At 39.8% G+C, this 15,742-nt stretch overlaps 1 protein-coding gene across 5 annotated transcripts in view; it reads left to right on the forward strand.

Annotated features, from left to right (window-relative positions):
- The first annotated feature begins 502 nt into the window (after positions 1-502).
- Positions 503-15,742, forward strand: part of Thsd7b (thrombospondin type 1 domain containing 7B) — an 809,752-nt gene continuing 794,512 nt past the window's right edge. For 3 of the 5 annotated variants that reach the window (XM_078017322.1, XM_078017324.1, XM_078017323.1), the window contains exon 1: positions 1,137-1,456. The gene's annotated coding sequence lies outside the window, so the exon portion shown is untranslated. Of the gene's footprint in view, positions 804-1,136; positions 1,457-15,742 lie in introns of those variants that run through there. The other 2 variants (XM_078017320.1, XM_005315833.4) reach the window with 2 other exon arrangements.

Here is a 15,742-nt window from a genome sequence, read left to right on the forward strand (position 1 = left end):
TTTGCTTCTCTTTAAGCACCCATGGTGTGCCAGGCATTGGATAAAATAGAAAAGATACAGTCCCTGCTGTCGTTGGGCTCACACATTTAAACAGAGATGACAGGCAAAATATCCAGTAATTGGCAATAGTAGTCCTCGTGCTTTTTTCCCCTTCTCCCTTTTGAAGCAACTTCATCTCTCTGAACAAGCTTAAGAAGTTCCCTGGATCAAAGGTGTCAAAAACCAGGAGGGTTTGAAACAAGTGTCAGAGTAGGCAAACGACTTTCAGCTGTGACTCTGCTCCTCGCCTACCCACATGCTCTTTGCTGTGCACTCCTGCCTCACCTGGGTGCACTCTGACTTTCCAGCTCCTGGGCTGTCTCAGGTGTCCCTACTTGGCTGGGGAAGGCTCTCTTGCCTGGCATCCTGGCAGCTTCCCCAGGATAACCCCTCCTCCCCCGCCCCGGACTGCAAATCCTTTAGACAAGATGCCCCAGAGCTAGAGATTTTCTGAGGCTCTGGTTGAGGTGGGTTGACAACCGCTGGGAACCTCTCAACCAGGGACGTTCAGGCAGGTGCGGACCCAGTTCCTGGCGTTTCCCCAGAGAGGCCTTCGATGTATATTCTTCTTCTTCATCTTTTTTTCCCCTTCTCTTTCTTTCGCCTACATATCCTGCTAGGACCTCCTTTTGTCATTTTCCTAGTAACCCTGAAGCCCTCTCCTGCCTGGGGACTGCAGAGGAACTCTGGGCCATTCGGACCCTGCGGGATGGCTCAGTGAGAGTGTGCTTTATCTCTGAATGTTGGCATTCGGGACTGTTAGGGTGAGTTATAAGTGGGGGCCAAGAGCAACCGGACTCTCTTCCTCTTTTTCTCCCATCATTTCGTGAAATCTGAAGGAGCAAAGCGCTCGCTCTTCTCCGCAGCGCTCAGCGGGTTGGGTACCCGGGGCTCAACCCAGCTGGAGAGTCCCACTCAGATCATACCTGCACCCCGAAGCTTTAAAGTTGCGGAAAACAGTTGCGGGGAGCAGAGGAGGCTAGGTTGCGGCTAATGCATCCGCTGCTGCTCTCCAAAAGGAGCGGGCTAAGTCGAGGGTCAGGCGGGTACGCTGCTGGAGGGAGGGGAGGAGGACCAGGCGGCTGGGAGGAGAGAGAAGGGAGGGGCGGCGGGGAGCAGCTGCTGGGGGAGGCGAGGCGCAAGGTGGCTCCCCGCGGCCCCGCGCCCCGCGGCTCCCAGGGACGCACCAGGCAGCCAATGGCTGCACAGAGGTGTACAGCAGATGGCGTCCGACTGCGCGGTTCCTTCCTTCCTCCTCTTCTTCCTCCTCCTCCAGTGCTGAGGAGCCAGAGTCGCCGCCGGGTTGCCAGACGCTGGAATGGGTGGTCTCCCGACACACACCACCATCTTTCTTGCACTCGAGAAGCTTGGGGCTCGGCAGCTCCCAGAGGCTGCGGCTGCGGCTCGGGCGAGGCGGGTGAGTGCGGCCGCGCTGCGCCCAGAGCTGGGGATGCCGGGTCCACTTGGCCGGCCAGCGGGGGCGTGAGGTGACAGCGCCCGGGGTTGGGGGCGCGCTACCAGCACAGACTTTGCTCTTTCCTCACCAGGCTGCCTCCCTCGTTCCTTCTTGCCTGCCAGAGCGGGAACTTGGAAGCGGAGCTTCTTGGACGCCTCTGGCTTGGATCTGCGGAAAGGAAGGCTACCTAGGGCGCAGCGTGCGGGATCCCTTCAGCGGGCTGGCTGGGCAGACTGGGACACCCCCGCGCGCAGCTTGGGAACCGACCTCAGGCAGTAGGATTAGCGATGGGATGGGGGCGACAGAGCTCTGTTCACTCCACCTCTAGCTTGCTTTGGAGGGTGCCCATAAAGGGAGCCGTGTTCCCCATCCTGCGCCGGGAGCCTAGGAGCCGAAGATCCAGGGCGGGGAGTTCTGTGGGCTTTGCGAACAGGTTGACTGAGGGGATCCCTTTCCATAGCGCTGACTGCGAAATCTGCGCGTGGGCGTTCAGTGGCCCTGGAGGATAGCTGAGCAAGCCAAGAAGTTTTGTAGCTTCCTCTGATTTATCAGCAGAGTGTTAGGAGGCTGTAGCAACAGTTTACATTTCCATGTCCGTGTGGGGTCGAGGGTATGCTGGAGGAGAATGGGACTTGCGGGTTCGATGTGACAGCCTGTTATTTATCAAGAAAAAACTGGGAATGGGGCGTGTGAGAGAGGCAAGGAGGAGGACAAGCATATTTTCAAGAGCACTACCCATCTGCACCTGTCACCTTTCATGCTGTATGTTCCACTGTATTAAAGTTATTTGAATATGAAAATGAAATCTCCCTTTTTAGGCATCTGTAGGTTTTGACTATTGAAGTTGGGAAGCTTGGAGTGGTGTGTGTGTATGTGTGTGTGTGTGTGTGTGTGTGTGTGTGTTGGGGACAGGAACATTAAGCTCTCTGGCTCTCTTTAAATATAAGAAGAAAAAAAACTTTATTTAAAGGGAGGGACAGATGATCTAATAGTATTTTTTTTTTCTGAACTCTAAACATCCCTTAAGAGCTCTTGCGATTCAATTCTGTACAGGAAGGTGGAGTTTGTCTAAGATTGTGGGGTTTTGGCATGGTCTAGGGAGGATTCCAGTGTTCATTGGAGTGCTCTATTTATTGCCAGGGTGGTCTGCTGGTAGCCTGCAGTTTCCCACCTTCAAGTGTACTGGTAATCTTATAAATGACAATCTGGTCAAGAGCCTGCCAGGCTTTTCAGTACACTTGTGAGTGCTCTGTTATTATGGAAATGGCAATCCAAACAGACAGGCAGGGGTCACACCAATCAGGTTGTGGGGTGTGTGTGTGTGTAGTGTGTGTCTGGAGTTTCCTTTTAGCAGGCAAACTTTGGGTGTCAAAGTGATATACTTATTCCCCTGACAGTGTTGAGACCATCTGGGTTTGTTGGATAACTGGGGGGAGGTGATCTCCAGGGAAGTCTTTTTGTGTTTTTGACCATACTCAGCTGCTGGTTAAGGCTTCCTGAGAGCCACTTAGGATGTTACTAACCAAATCAAGAGATCCTGTTCAGTGGTGAGTGAATGCTCATGTCTTTGTGGGCTAAAAGCTATCTAAATTCCCTGTCTTGAGGCTTCACTTTGATGCGCTGCTGTTTTTAAACCCCAGTGCCATTAATAACAGGAATCTTCTTTTAAAACTTAATGTGACTGGTTCTCTGTTTTCCTTGGGTAGGTGAGCCAGGGGAGTAAATTCCCTGTAATTGACATTTACCTTCCTGGCTTTTGTTGTTGTTGTTGTTGTTTGTTTGTTTGTTTTAAACCTATCTGCTGGGAGTGAAGGACTGGAAACTTTTTTATGCAAATTTAAGTAAAATTATAAAGACGATTCTTTTGACCCTGTAACAACATAATTATTTCCACAGAGTTGTGGATGTAATTGGTAATTTAAAAAAAATGGTCATATTATCATAGACACCACTGGAAGCCATTCAGGTTTCTGAAGATTGGAGATTAATCCATGGTAAGAACTTGGAGATGTGTGGTCCGGGAAAGGACTGCTACTGCTGGTAGATTCAATAGTCTATTTGAGAGTTCTTAACACAGGGGGTTCACTTTATATAGATCTTAATAGTAAATCGATAGTTGAAAAGTGATATTTCTGATGTTTCTCAATCCCTCCATCATGTTTTAATCAAAGTTGTTGCTTATTAAAGAGTTGAAAGGCTGAGAAACAGGAACACTATTAGATAGTAAATGATTACTGATTATGAAAACCATATAAACCCAAACTCTACTGTTCAAGGACTGACATTAATACACTGGTAACTAGATGTACCATTCTGTTCTCTGTTGAGTGTTCTTTTAAGAGAAAGAGATAGAAAAGTGGTACTGCTAAAATGCTCATCAGAAAGGCTATTAAGGTCTTCGTCTACTTGCTGCAGATCCTATTTCTGGAGGAATAATTGTTTTATTAGCATCTGTTAAAAAAAGTTTGTCTTTAAACCACAGACTACAGAAGCAGAATGAAAAGATAGGAGTTAAATTAACAGAAGAGGAGTGTCCAAACAAGACAAATTCTAAGGCATGTCGGCTCATTTTAATTACACTACACAAGTTGAGACTGAAGTCATGTGCTTCTTTCAGAGAAAAACAATCTTGCCCAATCTGCAATTTTGCTGTTCTGCACACCTTTGTAAAGATTAGGCATTAAGGGCTGGGGATGTGGCTCAAGCGGTAGCTCACTCACCTGCATGCCTGCGGCCTGGGTTCGATCCTCAGCATCAAGTACAGAGATGTCGTGTCTGCCGAAAAAAACTAAAATAAATAAATAAATTCTCTCTCTCTCTCTCTCTCCCTCTCCCTCCCCCTCCTCCCCCCCCTCCCCCCTCCCCCCCTCCCCCCCTCCCCCCTCCCTCTCCCTCCTCCCCCCCTCCCTCCTCCCCCCCTCCCCCCTCCCTCTCCCTCCTTCCTTCCCTCCCTCCCTCTCCCTCCTTCCCTCCCTCCCTCTCCCTCTCCTCTCTCTTTAAAAAAAAAGATTAGGCATTAAAATAATAACACTGATTTTCAGAAGTTTGAATAGAAAGATGAAGAATAGTTGACTGGTCCTATTGAGTCAACAGTCAAAATGACAAATATATATGATTAAAATAAACAGATTAAAGGATTCCAAGCAGTGACAACTATACTAGTTGGTAAGGGAAAAGAACAGCACCATGAAAACCAAACCTTTTGAGACACTCCACAAATGAAGTGTAAAGGGTGGATCTTTGAATAAAAAGAGTAGGGGTATTACAGTATCAAAAACTATTTATATGAGCTCCTTAGATGTGATTTTGGATTTTTCAGTATGGGTTGCATAAATGCTTTATGTTTTCAAAAGAAGAGATTTCCTATGTATAACTCCAAAAGAAGCAGCTGTAATCACTTCACCACCAGTCAGCTTCCTAAATATACCACAGGTCCTTAATTTAGAGCTGTTAACAGGATTAATATCTAAGTGATAATTAACACATTAAACCTGTGAAAGTAGGAGGACTTTTTTTTTTTTTAAACTCCTTTTAATTCTAGAAATCTATTGTCAGTTTCATAGGACTCTGGTTTTGCAGGTCTGAAATCATTGGCACCCTTGCTTTAAGATAAACATTTTATTCACCCTTTAAAACTTCTCCATTAATTGAGATTATCTTGTTGATGGTTTTAGTGGGAAAATAACAGTGAATAATTATGAATAGTAAAGTGACTATTGATGAAATGAGGGGTATTGAGTATAGTTCCCTGGTCAGCTTGTTTGTACCTCTTGAGGAAGAAGGACATAGGAGTCCTGGTCATGGAACTCCTAGGCTCATGCTTTCATTTTGAGTCATGATTCCAGGAGAGGACCATTCATGCAAAATATGTTCACGTAGTTATTTTTCTGCTTTATAATCTACTGTGATTTCTAATGAGCAATCATTAGATCAAGCGTTTGAGAGGAAAATAGAATATTAATGAAATTTAGTTACTTCATACCTTTTGGTGAAATTATGAAACCAACTCTAGAGGTATTATAGAATAGAGTTTTGCATCGTGCATGCCAGGGTTATTGCAGGAGGGGAGGAGTTAAACAATTAAATCATCTGGTACACATTAGAGCTATATATTTTAAGAGTGTAAGTATGCTGGTATGAATAGAGACATTTGAAAGCATTATGAAATTTGTATTACTTTTTTGGTCATTATGTATTTTCACAACATGTTCCAAAAGCACAACTTTTTGCTATAATGTGGAAATCTAGAATTTTTGGAAGTTTAAAAAAGAGGTCTTTATAGCAGAATAGATTATACATTAACCTAGATGTGGGGAATTGGTGAAAACATGGAAATGTTTCCCGTATGGAACAGTAGGCTATCATTTTTGAACTTGGTTTTTTTTTTTTCTTTTTGCAGCAAGGGCCATGATGCATCTTTTGATTTTGCCTCTCTAGGCATATTTTAATTGTGAATCTCTTATAATTAAATGTGCTGTAGCTAAAAACAGAATCCTACGTAACTAGTGCACAAACAATTCTTCAGTTCCTTGAGTGGTAAGAAGCTTGTTGCTCTGTTCCACTTGGCTGCATGAGGATTGGCTGCAGATTTGTGCCCAAGTGTTATGTTAGCAAACAGTTCATTACTTCCAGAGGAATCACAATGTTGAAAAAAGCTCTAGACTTCATGGCAGTTAGGCAGCATTGCCTTGGTCTTAGACTGTAGTTGTATAGTAATGCATATTTTAATTTTATGTTCTTTCAAACGGTTATTTTAAAAAGCAAACCATGGAGTATGCATAAATGAAGGATTTAATTATAGTAAGATTAAGACTTGCAGTAATCTCTTGCAGAATTTGCTTCTGGGCTCTCTTCTATTGATTTCTACCTTTTGTGCTTATGTTAGACATATTCAGGGAGATTTGTCCAGTGTGCATTGATACAGCCTTACAGGATGTAAAAATATTAAAGTATTTCTGTGCTAGTAGGTAAATGGGTACTCTCTGAACTCCCACCCTCCCCACCCCCCCATAGGTGCCATTTCCTGGGTGTCCTACAGAACACCGTTTGGCCACTTCTTGATATAGTCACTAAGAATAACTCACTTGGCATGACAATGGAGCCTTGGGTCCTGCTCCAGGGATATTGTCAGAATCTTCTAATTGGTTTGTGCCTGACACTACCAGTTGGCAAATATTTTTAATATTATCCCTTGGTATTTTTACTTATAAATGTAACCATTGGCATTGTGCATAGTTTAACTTGAAATTTGTTTACATTTACATTTTAGTGTTTTCTAATACATGTATCCATCACAATACTTAAATATTGTTATTCTATTGCATATATTTACATTACCTAAGAGCCCAAGGATATTGAAACCTCTTTCAACTGATTTTCAATTCATATAAAGCCACTCTACTTTCAAATTAATTTGCTTTCTTGGAAAACGTAAAATAAGAATGCTAAAATGTAAAACAAGAATATTCTTAGGGGCAGAGCTAAATTTCTAACTCAGATTATCTGTCAAAATATTAAGTCCTTCTGCCTCACATCTGTCTCAGAAAAAAATGTATGTATGTATACAAGAATAATTTAACAATGCTTTTCTTTTAGAAAAAAAATTTATTTTTTCCATCACCTCCTTTTTCAGTCTTCAGATAATTTATTTCATATTGACTTTCATTCATTGCTTTGATTCAGTATTGCTAATGGGGCTTCATTTGACCTGAATTGACGCATTCCCTGAACTGAAGTATGTCTGGCTGATCACAGAGAAGCTAGGGATATTGATGACTTTGAGGACCAAGGGAAATACTTGGATGCTTTCTTCTGGATCTCTTGTGGCTAAAACTAAAACATTGTTAGATAGGCCCTGAAAAAAGCACAAAGTATGCTTCTTGAACAGAAAAAATAGTATTCCACATCCCATCTAAGTTTAACTCATGCCACTCATGAATTTTGTATCTCATTCTGTATTCTCTAAGGCCTGTCTCCTTCAAGTCACCCACAAGATTCACACTCCCTCTGTCCCTAGTTATCCAAAGTTTTCCCATTAGTCAAGATCCAGTTTTAATTATACTTCCACTGGGCTTTCTCTGATCATACCAGTTTGCAAAGCGCTGTCTTTGGCTGAATAACTGAGGTGGTAAATTCTAATTTTAATGTTGAGTCTGTTTTCTTTAGCATCTACTTGTAGAGTTCTGATGGTTAAGACTTTGAGTGGGAAAAGGCACTATTCTCTACTGAGAATTTGGAGGGGAAAATGTGATAGAGAATTGGGACAGGATGACATTAGCCATTTGAGGATTCATAAGTACAGGATGTACACCAGACTAAGTGCATTAGAATTGCTTTGTCTAATCCTCATAATGTTGCAAAGGGGGTATTGTTATTTAGTCCCATTTTTTTTAAATGCTAGAAAACAGAGGCTGAGGGACTGTATACTTTGTCTAATGCCGGTACAACTTGAAAACCACAGAATCATGATTTGCATCCTAGTTTATTGGCCTACAAGGATTATTCATGTACTGATTCACTAGGCTACTCTAGAATCTAAAGTTTGGGCAACAAGTTCAGTCTTGACCTCTGCAGGAATTTCTTCAAAATGAATGAGTGCATATACTCACCAGCTGCCAGAGTCTCTGCAAACAATGGAGGTGGCTGATGGAAAGAGTATTGCTGAATCACTTCTACCTGGAGGTGGAACTGTCATTTGGAGATATGGGGAAAGGCTGTGTTTGGTTTTGGCACAGACCTTGTGTGTGAAGATTATATCTTAGAGTTGTAAAGAGCTTAAGATGTTCACATATAAAAATGTTGACTTCTGGAGGAACCATTGGAAAATTCAGGATATAGAAAATGTACACTATATTCCTTTTGATTAATGGTTTATCATTAAGAGGGAACTATTTTTGACAAGTGTGCAAAGCCTTAGCTTTGAAATTAGCAGAAAGAGGAGAAAAGAGGGAAAATAATTTTTCAGATGTGGGTGGGTGTGGATGAACAGTGGCCTTGGTTATTCCTGAGATTTTGGCCCTTGTCTGTTTTCTTTGTGTGTATTCCAATGGAAGATGTCCTTGGTCAAAGGGGACAACTTAGAAGAACTGTTCTGTGGTTAAGCATGCATGACAAATCATAGTTTTAAAGATCTCTTAGAAGTATGAGATCTCCTGATGTGAAATTCCATGGAATGTATAATAAACCCATTTCTAATATCAATGCCTCTTAATTTTTATAGAAATATGCTGTTGGAATATGACCAGTTTCTTTTTGCCTCTGGCAGAATCATATATATAAAGAAGTGCAGAAGAGTTGTAAAGAGATTTTTTTTTTTTTTTTTTTTTTACTCATTCCAGGAATGAACTTTTTCACATTCAGAACTGTCTGGAAGTGTGATAGGCTGTCTCAAGGAAATGTGAGTTTCCCATCTCTGGGTGTATTCAAGCAGAGGATGAGCAACTACATGTCAAGATATTTGCAGAGTGGACACATGCATTGAAGATTTATTGAGCACGTACTGTGTGCCAAACACTGCTCTTCATGTACTGATTTATGAATTCCTCTCAAAAAAACGTGTGAGGCTGGTTGTATTACAATTATTTTCCCACATCATATTAGTAAGTAACTTACCCTAGGTCAGGATTTACACCTAGGCAGTCTTGTTCTAGAGCAGCACTATCGAAATGAAGTATAAATGCAAGCCACAAATACATTTACCAAATTCACTCTTACATTTTTTAGTAGCCACATTAGAGGAAGAAAACAAGCATTGAAATTTTTTATTAGTATATTTTGTTGATTATAATTTTATTAATATATCTAGAATTTTTCATTTCAACATGTACTGATTATGAAAAGTTACTAATGTGCTGCTTTAGATCTTGCATGTACCAAGTATTAAATCCAGTCTATATTTTATTACTTATTGGAAGAACATCTTGGTTCAGACTAGTCATGTGCTAATTGCTCAATAGCCACTCCTGGCCAACATACTGGATATGCCCAGAACCCATGCTACTGAGAGTCCCTTTCTCTTGCTTGCCTGTTAACCGTCAGGTTTTCTTCTAATGGATATACCATCAGTTGCTACATGGGCAAGATCATTCTATTAAGTTTTCCCTTAAATATCCACACAAATAATATATTAGAATAATGCTTAAAACACTTCCATGACTTCTTTCAGAACACATTTACTTTAAACCTATAAGATAAGGTTCCTTTATATCTCATCTGTAAAAACAACTGAATCTCCTATACCTTTCATTGGTGAAGACCGAGCACATCTGGCTTTCATTCACTTCACCATTATATATACATGTTGCATCACCAAATCACCTTGCCCATCTTGTTTCCAGGCTAAAGAATCTGTTTCTTTTGTTGTTGCTGTTTTTATGAGTTGTTGTATATGTGTAGCCAGCTGCATATGAAATGGGCATAGATTAGGATCTGTTTATCTCTTTGAGGCATGAGAAAGGAAACATAAACTTTTAAGACTAGCCTAACCGGATTTTCTAATTTGCACCTGATGCCCATTTCTCAGCCCTCTTTTACTATGTCACTATTATGATTACTGTAGTCAGAAATTACATGTGGCCCTCCAAAGTGATATTTCTGATCAAATTGTAGTAATTTTTTGGTAGGGTTGTTCGTTTCCTGGCAGGTTGTGTTCTTCTCGGTGATCTGAAGGGCTTTTTTCAAGTTGAATTTCTGACAGTAACCGACCCTCTGGACTGTGACATGCTTCAATTGAAAAAACAGAATGTGACATGAGTTTCATTGTGTGGAACATGTAAAAAAAATCCTGTATTTCCTTTGTGAGTGCAACATCTATCAAACTATATGTGAAACTACATGTGTGAAACATTTTAATAATTTCAAATCTTTCGGTGTGGGGGGCATATTACATACATAGCTTAAATCTGACTTTAATTGTTTAAAAAAGACTATTAAGAACAAGGTTTCTGTTAGAAAAATTCTAAACTTCACAGGGAGGAATTTTCTTGTGTAGACAGTCTATGAATGTGTCATCTAATATTATGTGCATTATTATTAGATATTTCATTTGGAATTAAAACATAATGCTTGTAGACATAATATATTTCCAGTTACTACTTTTAGTTTTTTTTAATATAACTAAGCAGTTTGTACACAGCAAGGTAAATTAATGTAAAGTAAATGATGTGCTTGTAAGCTATATGAATAAATTCAAAGATTATTTATTGAGCACCTGCTGTGTTCATGGCACAGAGTAGATAAAAGTTAGTATAAGCCCTTCAGATCACCGAGAAGATGATCTGATGTCTATCTTTCCAAGTAAGAGCTCCATAAGAGCAGATAGTGTGTCTTAATCTTATTTGGATCCTCATCACCTTGCGGAGAGTAACTATACATAGCTATGTGCTGAAATAAATGAAAGGGGTATGTTAGTTTTATTTACCCATATTAATTAAAGTATAGCTACAGTGCTATTATTTATAATGGGATCATTTACATTAAATTTGCATTTTAAATAAAGAAGAGGAATAAAGTCTAGTCTCAATCCCTTTTGTGCTCCTCTGACCAGATCAGCTTTGCTGACTCTATTGACTTCTAACAGCTCAGCTGCACTAAGGAGAAAAAAAAAATATGTTCACCGAAAGGCAGTATGTGGAGATGGATCTCTTTTTCAAAATGCCAAGATCATACTTTGATTTAAACTGAGTCATGGACTTCTTCAATATAAAATTTTTTGTTTGTTTGTTCAGAGGCTGAAGAACCCGAACTGGGCTCCCAATGTCTGTTGAAGAATCTATTGCCAAACACTTCCAGGACAACCAGTAAAAATTAGTAAAGCTATGTAACCTGCAGAGCTGGAGCCCTCTTGGACTATTCAGTTAAGGGCCTCCAGCCGGCTGTGCTACCATTTGGGCCGTTTGAGCTGGTTACAAAAGTGAATGCAGTGAGGAGACTAGATCGCAGGGAAGACATTTCTTTGGCATTTTACATGCAAAGACTTCAGTGCCCTTTGATAGATTGAAATAATTCTTCTTAGCCTATTGGGTTCCTCAAGCAAAATTTAGCCAATGATTATGTACTATTTGTCTACAGTGTGTCATATATTATGCTTGGCCTGGTTGGGGTATATGGCAGCACTTGAAAATTGGCCATGCACTTATAGAATTTTTATGGGGCTTGTGTGGAGGTAGGAAGGAAATGGCAAGGATGCTTCAGAGATACAAATTGCATCTGTGGGATTTTATAGATGAGTAGATCCAGGATGAGAAGGAAGGAACTGGTCTCCCTCTGTATCTATTTGTTTTTGCTACAATTTTCTTGACATTATTTTCGATTCTAGACTACTTATGTTATTCTTTCAATCTGATTATTGATATCCTCTTTAATATAAAATCTTATTGCACAGTGTTTGAAGCTGATGGTTTAAGAAAACTCTTTAAGATTAATTAAAACCAACAATGTTAAGAATACTCCTCTGTAACCTGGTAATTCAAGCAGAATAGTTCATTGGTCCACATAAAACTTAATAGCATTCTCAAACTCTGTTTTGAAAACTTGTGATGCTCACAGTGTAAATAAGTGAGACCCAAAACTTCATAATCTAAAGTAAACAGTTTTGTCCAGGTGTGTCAGAGTGTGACAGGGAAGTGTACCCAGGTACAGAATTATCCATTAATTTGGCAATAGGTTGGCAATCATAAATGGATGGTGAGTGCCTACAAGATAAAAGCACCTGGTATGGCAACATAGTCGTTCAGCCCCAACAACTGAAAACTGAGATGCTAAAAATAGTATGAAGTTATTCATGCTGTGATGCCTGAGGAAGTGAAAATAGAATAATGGAAATTTAGTAGGGCATACAAGTACAGGTACACGCCCCCCCCCAAAGGAAATGTACACCTATTTGAATGATAGGAAAGAGAATTCAAGATGAGAGATGAAGGAAAATAGAGAAGAGGAAGCAGAAAATTTAACTGAAATTGAAAAAAAAGCAGCTGTTGGGATTGGACATGTTTAGAAATATTATTTGATTGAAATTAACAAATGGATGGAGGAAAAGAAAGCATAGTGCTCCAGAGATGTAGACAGTTGCAAAAGTGGGAGGAATTTGTACAATCTAGTTAGATTATTGTCTTGACTTTAGAGAAACTTTATGAACAAGAGCAAAAACAAAGAGGAGAGAAATGAAACAGTGAATGGTGTAGTGAAAGTTAATGCTGTTTATAATGTACTGTCGGGAGTTCATGCATAGTACATGCAAGCTCAAGTCTTCCCCAATTAAAACCAGGGGGATACTCTTTCCAGTTATATTCTAATCTTGTGTTGACTTTTTAAAATTATAGCTTTTGAAAGTAGAATCTGCTCATCTTTGTGCTCCCCCTTCATACCCAGTGAGGATTCTGCCCCCACTTCTCCAACTGACGTAGTTCTTTCCAAAGTCACAAATTATTTTCCAGTTATCAAATCTAATGGATACTTTCCAATCTTAATTATGATTATTAAAAGAAAAATCTTAGTATATAAAAGGAGCCAAGAATGGATTGGCAAAGTCTCCATGATCCTGCCATTTTGATTTTCCTTTTAAAGTTGCCAAAAATAACTACTGAGGATTTACACAAGGGAAACGGGTCATTTTGAAATAAATGTGAACTGAAAAAGATTAAAATGTAAAATTTTGCCAATAAAGCATAACTCCAAAGTAGAGTTGAAATTGGTCTATTAGCCTTTGGAAATTGAACAATACATGGGTGAGTAAAGGGAAATTTCATTAGAACTTATTAATATAAAATAGAAGTGTTTTATGGCAGATACCCTATTAACTCTATGGGGAAGTGTTGCCGGTGTAGTCATATTTCTCTTCCTGGAGAGCGTTGACATCAAAATGTGTAAAGGGGCAATGTTTTGAAGGGATGCATAAAGATGGTCATGTGCTTAGACACAGATGCCCGGTGAGCACCCAGTGTTTATTAATCAAGAGTGTGGAGAGAACAAAGGATACACTTTGGGCTTGTAGAATACTCTGGTTGACAGTGTTACCCATGAAATTGTCTTTATAAGGACACCTGCCAACCTGTTTGAGTAGTTCTGCATTTCTTTGGTTGCATCCTCTTCATTGTTCCTTAATTTCCTGCTTAAAATCTGTCATCAGATTTATTTGGTTAGACACTGTATTATCTAGACTGTCATCTGGAGGTCTCATGCTTAGTTTTCTAACATTTTCTGCTAGTGTCCTTGCATAGATCTGGGGTGGCTACACTTGTCCTTAAAACACATTGTGTGTTTCTCCTTCCTGTGGCTCTGTGCAGCTTTGGTGTCTGTTTTGCCCATCCTTGTATCTGATTCATCCAGTCCTAGTTGAAATGAGCAGAATGTCCACCCTCGATGACCAGCCTCAGGAATAGATCTTGCCTTCCCCAAGAATTCTTCAGGGTCCTGCCCAGGAAAAAGACAAGGTGAGCTAGGGCTTTTGCAGATATGTAAGAAGAGTTTTGATGCACCTTTAATGATAATAAAACACCACTCTCGCCTATCTAATAATTGCTGCTTGGGTTTTTCGATTAAATTCTTAGATCTTCTCTTATAGATTCTGGTTTTACTCCAGATTTACTTTTTTTTCTCCTCTTTTTTATTTGGATAGACACTGTTACTTTAAAGGAATTCAAGAGTGAGGAGTGTTGAAGAAGAGAAATGTTAAATCAGTTCTTTTAAAAGAGAAGGGACACACTAATGCCACTATAACCATTAGGCACAGACATTTATTAAATACCTGCACTGGGACTTTAAGTCAGCTTTAAGGTTGGGGAGGAATTCTGAGTGCCTGGACACTCCACAGGGAGATTTATCTGGAGGAAAAGAATGTATCAGCTCATTTTAAAAAGAGACTCAGGACATCAAAGTCATCCCCAAAGTACCCTTTCAAATCTAACAAGTCAAGCAAAACTATGGTTAATGATATACTTGTGTTTATCACTGCTGGCATTAAGTAAAATTTATAATGCATTAGAGTTTACATTATAGTTTTATTTTTGTGCTATGTGCACACTTGAGTACATTGGATCCCATTGTATGATTTCTACATTATTATTATTTCTTTTTGGGGACTCTTACATTACATTAAATTGCTACTGGAGTGTCTTGCATTTTTTTTTTTGTGATGTTACCGAACGTGTGTGTGTGCGCGCGCGCGCGCGCTTAATTCCAAGTCTTTGATCAGAAAAACACTCCCCCAAGTTATAATTTATAATGTTTTTCTTCTTCAGGAAATGTAGTCCAATTTATGACCCAGTTTTTCATCACACATTACAACAGAAAGAAAAGTATCTTCATTGGTGGGAGGCATTAGTATAAATATTGTTATGTTGAAGTGTAATTTATGTTCTGGCTTTTCTTTTCATATGAGTATTGTAACTGCTTTCAAGTCCCAAACCTTGTAGTATATTTGGAGTCTCTCCATTATGCTGAGCATATTATTATGTATATAGTAGGAACTAATTTAAGAATTTCTTAAGTGAATCATATTAGAGTAAGAAAAAAATCTTCAAAACTTCATTGAATGTAGGTTAATCTTGCTTTGATAATTTAGAGTTCTTTTAGGAACTTGGAGTATTCCCAGAAACACTGAGAAAATCAATTACCATTGAATAGGACTATAAATTCTGTTTATTTAAGTTTTCTGGGGTTTTAGACATATATAAATGGGATTTTACTATAAATAGGAAAGATAAGGAGATCCATTCAGTCTACAACAAATTTATGGAAGAGTTCAAACCTAAATTAGTTACTGATGCAAATGGAGCCGACGTGTGGAGACGTTGGTGTTAAGCCTGTTTTTTTTTTTTTTAAGGTCCTGTATTCAGAGTATAATGGGTAGAAATTGTGGAAGAGAAGAGGTGTTGGGTCTGTGTCTAGGTAAATGTAAAAGCCAGAGTTGAAGGAGTGGGTTGGCAAAGATTGTAGACTCGCTGTTCACCAGAGACAGGATAGATTTTTGTGGAGGTATGTGCATGTCTGTCTTAGTCCCTTCTATGATGCTACAATGGAACGCTCAATACTGGGTAATTTATGAAGAACAGAAACTTATTCTCTGGCAGTTCTGGAAGCTGGGTAGTCTGAGATTGAGGCACTGCCAGGTTCACACTCTGGGGTCAAGATGGTACCTCATGGCTGCATCCTGTAGGAAGGAAGATGTGTCCTCACATGGAAGAAGAGAGAGAACAAATGCCTGCAACCTTTTTTATAATGGCATGAATCTACTCATGATCTAAACACTTC

This window comes from Ictidomys tridecemlineatus, chromosome 7 (genome assembly GCF_052094955.1).
Source record: "Ictidomys tridecemlineatus isolate mIctTri1 chromosome 7, mIctTri1.hap1, whole genome shotgun sequence".
NCBI classification, from domain to species: Eukaryota; Metazoa; Chordata; class Mammalia; order Rodentia; family Sciuridae; genus Ictidomys; species Ictidomys tridecemlineatus.